The sequence below is a fragment of the Cebus imitator genome, unplaced genomic scaffold (genome assembly GCF_001604975.1).
Source record: "Cebus imitator isolate Cc_AM_T3 unplaced genomic scaffold, Cebus_imitator-1.0 Scaffold410, whole genome shotgun sequence".
Classification (NCBI taxonomy): domain Eukaryota; kingdom Metazoa; phylum Chordata; class Mammalia; order Primates; family Cebidae; genus Cebus; species Cebus imitator.
In genome coordinates, this window is record NW_016107725.1 from 519,805 (window position 1) to 528,294 (window position 8,490).

Consider the following 8,490-nt stretch of genomic DNA (forward strand, 5'->3'; position numbering starts at 1 on the left):
CTTAGTAATATATCCTACACATTTCCCTGTATTTTAAATCTCTTTAAAACATTTTTTTTGTGTGTTATTCATGTTTTAGCATTTTAAAGAAATTTTTTTATTTGTTTCTAAATTTTAATCTATTTATTTTGAAATTGGATGATGAGACTGGCTAATTTTTGTATTCTTGGTAGAGACAGCGTTTCCCATGTTGCCCAGTCTGGTCTCGAAGTCCTGGGCTCAACGATCCACCTGCCTCCGCCTCACATAGTGCTGGGATTACAGGCTGGGCCACCACGCCCAGCCTTAAATCTCTTTCAGCATTCTTTTACAGTATTATGCCATTTTCTAATATGGACATAATGCATATAATCACCCCCCTGTTACTGGTTTCAGCATTCTGAACACTCCTAGGTATGCATTTCAGGAAAATCTGGACGCTGCTAAAGAGTTATTTCTTTTTGCACGGCAAATACAAAGGTACGCTTCAAGACTCAACTCAAATGTCACTGTCTTTGGGAAACCTTTTCTGATCTCCCCAGCCCTGCACGCCTTCCACTGCCTGCACACCTCCAGCTGTGAGCTTTGGAGAACAGGGATGAATCTTACCGATCTTTCTGTTCCCAGACTGGCACAATGACATCCTGAGCTGATGCTCAGTAAACACACAAATAAACATTTCTTCACGACAATTCATACAATCCTCCCAAGGAGGAACTCTCGGCTTAAAAAATAAAATACAGTTGAGCCCTGAACAATGCCGAGTCAGGGGCACCAACTCCCAGAACAGTAGGAAATCCAAGTATAACTTTTGACTCCCCCAAAACTGAACTACCAAAAACCTACTGTCGACCAGAATCCTCACTGATAACATAAACATATTTTGTATGTTATATGTATTATATACTTCATTCTTACAATAAAAGAAGGTACACAAAAGAAAATGTTATTAAGAAAACCATAGGGATGACAAAATACATTTACAGTACTATACTGTATCAATACCGTAAGTTTACGTGTCTGTTTACAAGATGAACCCTCCGTCTGAAATGTCAGGAAACTGCAGCTGCTGACTGCAACCTATGATACAGATCAAGCCATTCAACTATTTCTTGTAATGTCATAACTTGGCTTCTTGGGAGCCTTTCCAGCTTCAGCAGAGGCATAGTATTATTCAAGGTTTACAGGATTGCACTAAACAGGATGAAAAATATGCAAGAACCACAAGAGATTACTTTTTATTGAGATTTGCACTTTACTGGAGAAACAGTTGCTCATGCGGAGATGATGAGCGTCACAGGGCGTTTTAAGCGGATACTCAAAACACTTGAGCTCACCACGCTAGCAACAGGAGGTGGCTGTGAAATTATTACAGTAGCGCAGCGTGTACTACAGTGAATTTTACGCAGTTATGGTTTAATATTGCATCTTTATATCTGTTTGCATTTCTTTTAATTTGAATAGTGCCATGTATGGTCCATAAGTGTGTGCGTAAGTTTTGATAAATTTTAACTTTCTATGCTAGATATGTGTATATTTTACAGATGTAAATGATAAAAGATTTGTATCTACACATATTTTATGCATTCATGACATGCCTAACTTTTTCTTAATTTTTTCATTATTTCTAGTCTACAAGTTTCATCTGAAAGTATTTTCTTTTTTTTTTTTTTTTTTTTTTTTTTTTTTTTTTTTTTTTTTTTTTTTTTTTTTTTTTTTTTTTTTTTTTTTTTTTTTTTTAAAGACAGGGTTTCACCATGTTGGTCAGGCTGGTCTTGAACTTCCGACCTTAGGTGATCCGCCCGCCTTGGCCTCCAAAGTGCTTGGATTACAGGCGTGAGCCACCATGCCCAGCCCTGAAAGTATTTTCAAATCAACAGAAATCTCCAAAAAATGTTCTAATATATTTATTGAAAAAAAAAATCCATGTATAAGTGGACCCACATAGTTCAAACTCAGGTTGTTCAGGAGCCATCCGGATGAGTAAAATGCTGTTTTGTTACTCTAGCTGATCCATAGACAAGCAAGGAATAGATTTGCCAATACCCTTAGCTACAACACGCATGCCTCATGGTTTCAGTGACAACATAATTGTTATTTTTTTATAATGCTATGAAATCCTCTGCCTTCTTTTCAAAGCATACAAAGTGCACCAGCCTGGGAATGGGCTGAGTTTAAACTGTCACTAGATCAGTTTCTGCTCTCAGGCAATTCCCTTCCCCTGTGTGATGCTTAATTTTAGGTGTCAACTTGTCTGGATTAAAAAATACCTAGGGAGCTGGTAAAGCATCCCTTTTGAATGTGTCTGTGACGCTGTTTCCAGAGGAGACTGGCATATGAGTCAGTGGACTGAGTGGGGAAGATTCACCCTCAGTGTGGGTGGGCACCATCCAGACAGCTGGGGGCACGGCTAAAATGGAAAAGGGAAGAAAAGCATTCTTCTCTCTCTCTCTCTCTCTCTCTCTCTCTCTCCAGGACCTAGAACATTCACCTCCTCCCGCCCTTGCAGATGTGAACTTCAGTCTCTCCAGGACTTGTACCGTCGGCCCCTTGGTCCTCAGGTCTTCAGTCCCTGGCTGAGAGTTACACCATCAGTCTGCCCAGTTCTGAGGCTTTCGAACTTGGATTGAGGCATCCTAGTGCCCCCCAGGGTCACCAGCTTGCAGACAGCCTGTGGTGGAACTTCTCAGTCTCCATAATTGTGTGAGCCAATCCCCGTCATAAATCCCCTCTCATATGTCTATACCAAATCATGCAGCGACTTCACGAGGGGAAAGCATTCTGGGAAATGCACTTTGAGGCGATTTCATCATTGTGTGGCTATCACAGCATTACTTACACGAACCTAGATGCGCCAGCGTACCACACACCTAGGCTATATGGTAGTCGCTTCCCTCTAAGCTATTTCCTCCAGAATAGTTTTTAGAAGTAGTTCCTGGACAGGAAACGATTTCCTGTTCTTTGGTTGTAGTCATAAGTGAGAACTGTTTTTAAAGCTTCTCCAGTCCTTCAGTGACAACGTCCTTCTGTTAGTGCACATGCTTCTGAAGGCCAGCCAGTCAGCAACAGACTCCCCCCGGGGACCGTGCTGTACAAACCCGTATAGCACATGGCTGTAGTGAATACTGTAGGCAATGTGTCTAAACATAGAAGAGGTCCAGGAAAATCATAATATTATAATCTGGCTGGGCACGGTGGTTCACGCCTGTAATCCCAGCACTTTGAGAGGCTGAGGTCGGCAGATCACTTGAGGTCCAGAGTTCGAGACCAGCCTGGCCAACATGGCGAAACCCGGTCTCTACTAAAAATACAAAAAAATTAGCTGGGCCTGGAGGCGTGTGCCTGTAATCCCAGCTACTCTAGAGGCTGAGGCAGGAGAATCGCTTGAATCCAGGAGGTGGAGGCTGACATCACGCCACTGCATTCCAGCCTGGGTGAGGAGTGAAACTCCATCTCAAAAGGAAAATGATAATAATAATATAATTATAAACTTATGGGACCACTATTGTGGTTTGCGATTGACTAAAACGTCATTGTGAGGAACATGTGTATTTTTGTTTATATTGTATTTTACGTACATATTTAATTTTCTGTCTCTCCAGAGAATCCTAAATGTTCCTGGATTGCCTAAAATGAATTAAATGTATGAAATGAAGGGTTGTGCCAGTTGGGATGTTGCCGTGGACAGATGACCTGTGCGTCACAGGGCTGCTGATGCGCTTGGTTTGGCCCACGTGCTGTGTGTATGTGTCACAGCCGTGTGACAGCCTCTCCGGGTCAGCACATTTACTTAGCGTTGCCTCGCACCTGGCCCACCTCATGTGTTTACAATGTGTACCCCTGTACGTGTCAGAGGGTGACCTCTGGACTGAACCCAACCTTTTGCCTGGAGTTGTGGAAGGAAGAAGCCACAGCTCTGTAGCAGCCATCAATGGGAGAAGTGGACACAGCACGCTGCTGAGCTCTGTAGCGCTTTGAGGACGTGCAGGACTCAGAGGCTGTCCGACTCAGGCGTGGGAGCCTTTGGGGATTGAAAAACCTTTAGACGCAAACCCTGGAGGGAAGCTGTTGCTGACTGGCTGGCCTTCAGAAGCATGTGCACTGACTGGGGCGGCTTTAAAACCGGTTCTCACTTATCACTACGACCGAAGGACACTCTTTTCCTTTCTAGGAATGACTTCTAAAAACTATTTCTAGAGCAATTAATTCTCAGCAGGATGCCTTATTTATTTAAACAGAACCTGAATCAAATCAAATCACTGGGAAGGCTCGTTACCACAGCTCACTACAGCCTTGACCTCCCAAGCCCAAGCGATCCTCCTACCTCAGCCTCCCCAGTAGCTGGGATCCCAGTAGGTGTGAGATCACAGGCATGCACCACCATGCCCAGCTAATTTTTAAAATTTTTTGTAGAGACAGGGTCTCACTATGTTGCCCAGGCTGGTCTTAAAATCCTGGACTCAAGAGACCTGCCCACCTCAGGAGTGTCAGAGGCATTTGAACCAGAGTGACTCCATCTTGAACAGGGGCTGGGTAAAATAAGGCTGAGACCTGCTGGGCTACATTCCCAGGAGCTTACACACGCTTAGTCACAGGATGAGATAAGAGGTCGGCAGGACTGGAATCACAAGATACAGGTCACAAAGACCCTGCTGATAAAACAGGATGCCGTAAAAGCCAGCCAAAACCCTCCGAAACCAAGATGGCGGTGAAAGTGACCTCTGGCCTCCTCACTGCTTACTCCTCATTATGTGCTAATTATAATGCATTAGCATGCTAAAAGCCACTCCCACCATTACCAGTACAGTTTACAACTGTCATGGCCACATGGAAAAGTCATCGAACATAGTCTAAAAGGGGGAGAAAACCTCAGTTCCAGGAACTGCCTACCCTTTCCAGGAAAACTCATGAATAGTCCACGCCTTGTTTAGCATGTAATGATTAAACCACCGTGAGTATGTTCCGTGAAGCAGCCCAGGCTGCTGCTCTGCCTATGGAGTGGTCATTATTTTGTTACCTTACTTCTCTAATAAACCTGCTTTCACTTTACTCTGTGGATTCACTCCAAATTCTTTTTTATTCTTATTTTTTTGAGATGAGGTTTCACTCTTGTTGTCCAGGCTGGAGTGCAATGGCACAATCTCAGCTCACTGCAACCTCCGCCTCCCAGGTTCAAGCAATTCTCCCCTCAGCCTCCCGAGTAGCTGGGGCTACAGGCATGTGCCACCACACCTGGCTAATTTTGTATTTTTAGTAGAGGTAGGGTTTCCCCATGTTGTCCAGGCTGGTCTTGAACTCCTGACCTCGTGATCCACCTGCCTCAGCCTCCCGAAGTGCTGGGATTATAGGTGTGAGCCACAAGATCCAAGAGCCGTCTGTTGGGTTCTGGATCAGGGCCCCTTTCCAGTAACAAAAGTGCTGAGATTAGAAGCATGAGCCACCGCACCCAGCCTTAGAATCTGCATTTCTAAGGAGTTTCCAGGTGATGCTGCTGATCTAAGGACCACACTCTGAGAACCACAAGAATCCAGCATGATAGGATTTGCACTTAATTATTGGTTAAGTAAACATTTATAAAATAGGATACTACGGAGCCCAAAAATGCTATAAAATGAATTTGTAGAATGACTTACTAATCACATACATTAGAAAAGAATCGTCAATATGTAAGATAAATATAGTTATTTCATTTACAGATAATGGTTAGAAAATATAAATTCCAGGCTATATTGCAAAAATTCTTCCCCTCCTCTCCTCCTCTCCTTTTCCCACCACCTGCCTATCCCCCCAGAAATTAGTGGCTGGCTCCATGTTGGGGAATCTTATACCAGGTATTTGTCAAGGAATCTCCTAGTTTTGCATTCTGTATTGTTACAGATCCTGCCTGGGCACATGAACTCTTCTGGTCAAATTATAAGCCACGTCAATAAGCTGATGTAATTTGCAAACACAGGAGGTAAGCACGTTTACAAAACAATCGGTGAACGGCGTGTGTGTTTCTGTACGTCTCTGTGTGTGTGAGAAAGACTGACTTAAGAAATGACTCTAAAACTCTTCCCCTTTACATCACTTGAAGTGCTGGATATTGTCAGGCCATTCCGGGCTCTTTTAAAATAAACCATTTTGCTGGAAAAATCTATGCTGTCTTCAGAAGAAAAGCCGTGCGCTCTCGTGTTTGCATTGCGACATGCTGAGGGGAGGCCCCTTGTAAGTATGTGGAAGAGAAATGAAAACACTTCCTGTGTTTGTAAAGATAAACAACTTTTACAAACAGAATTCTTACTAAAAAAAAAAAAAAATTAAAAACCAAGGCATACTGTTATACGCAAAAGCCATTCTTATGCATGACTCAGGGCGTGGAATGAATACATTTTCAGTACAGAATGAATGAAGGATGTCACTTTCCCATACATTTCCAAGAGGCTTTCTATCAACGTGCTCATGTGGAAAATCCTTTCAGTAGAGAATAAAATGTTCTGTTTCTCCAGATGATAATAGCTAGCATTTATTGAGAGCTCAGTATATTCTAGGCTCATATAATCCTCACATTAATATCATGAGGTAAGGAATAAATTACGCTCACTTTACAGGTGGGAAAGCACAGAGATGTTAAATAATGACCCCGTGACACAGCTAAGAGCAGGTGGAGCTAAAATTCAAGCTCAGGTAAACAAAGGCCACAGACACATGTCAAAACACCACATACTCATCCTCCCAAATGCCTAAGGATTTGATGCCCTTCATCACTTTCTCAGCATGTTTTTTGTTGAGAGAGACAAAATGTGTGTAATACACACTACGAAGTATGTGAATTACAAAATGTATGTAATACACACATTTCAAGAGAACGAATGTGTATTATATTTTTTGCTGTTCATTATTTATGCACCAAATGGTCCTTCCCCTCCCCCCCCCCCCCCCCACCAAGAGACAGGGTCTCACTAAGTTGCCCAGGCTGGTCTTGAACTCCTGGCCTTAAGCAATTGCCCAGTGACCTCAGTCTGCTCTTTTAAAATGTTTAAATTATATATTTTTAATTTTTTTTTTCTTGAGACAGTCTTGCTCGGTGCAATCTCAGTTCACTACAACTTCCGACTCCCGGGCTCAAGCGATTCTCCTGCCTCAGCCTCCGGAGTACCTGCCACCATGCCCGGCTAATTTTTCTATTTTTTTTTAGTAGAGATGGGGTTTTACCATATTGGCCAGGCTGGTCTCAAACTCTGACCTCAGGTATCCTTGGCCTCCCAAAGGGCTGAGATTACAGGCATAAGGCACCGTGCCTGGCCTCAGTCAGCTCTTTACATATGTCCTTTCTTAAATGATTCTGAGCAGCTGATGGTGCTGAAATGGCTCATAGGGGAATGGCAAGGTTCCTTCCTAATTAGAAACTAATATATCAGCTGGGATACCCCTGAGAGGTTGAATCAGTAAATAAAATTCTCTTCAAAGGACAAATGGAGAGAATATATTCATCATATATAAAAGATTTGTATACAGAATATATACATCATGGATTTGTTTCCAGAATATATAAATGTTGTCAAAAAAGAAAAATACAGAACTTTATCAGCTAAGTAGTCAAGAGTCAAGCACAGACATTTCACAATACAGAACTTACAAATGACCATAGCTTTCTGAAAAGTCGCTTACTCTCCTGCATAACGAGGAGCATAACATTTCACATCCACCATTTAGGCAAAACTTTACAAAGTTAGAGGATGCTGTGTGTGGATGACCAGAACTCCCATCCTCTGTTGGTGAGAAGGTAAATTGGTGCTCTTCCTTTGGAAAATGAAGGTGAAGTTGAACGGGCAGATTCCCAGTGACTCAGCAATACTCAAATGGGGCCACAGACCAGCAGCAGCTGGGAGCTTCTCACAAATGCAGAATCGCAGGTCCTACCATGAACCTACTGTCAAAACCTGCATCCCCAGGTGATTTGTATACACACCAGAAATTGAGAAGCCCTTTCTGGAGCAGTGGTTTTCAGTCTCAAAGCGCCCATTAAAACCCCCTCCAGGCTGCTTAAATTGAAATCTTTGAGGGTTGGACCCCAGGGATCAGCCCTTGTAAATGCCTCTCAGGTAATTTCAGTATGTTGCCAAGATTAAGAACCTTCAACCAGAAGTCTCTTACATCATGAGATGTACAAAACTATCTTTCATAGCAAAAGCCTGGAAGACAACCTGAATGTCCACCAACGGGAGATTGCATACACCGTGTGCAGTGGCCCATACCTGTAATCCCAGCACTTTGGGGGGCCTAGGAGGGCAGATAGCTTGAGCCCAGGAGTTCGAGACCAGCCTGGGCAACATGCCAAAATCCCGTGTCTATAAAGATACAAAAAAATTAGCCAGGCATGGTGGCATGGGCCTGTAGTCCTAGCTACTTGGGAGGCTGAGGTGAGAGAACCGATTGAGCCTAGGAGGTCAAGGCTGTGGTTGAGCTGAGATGGGGCCACTGCACTTCACCCTGAGCAACAGAATGAGATTGTGTCAAAAAAAAAAAAAA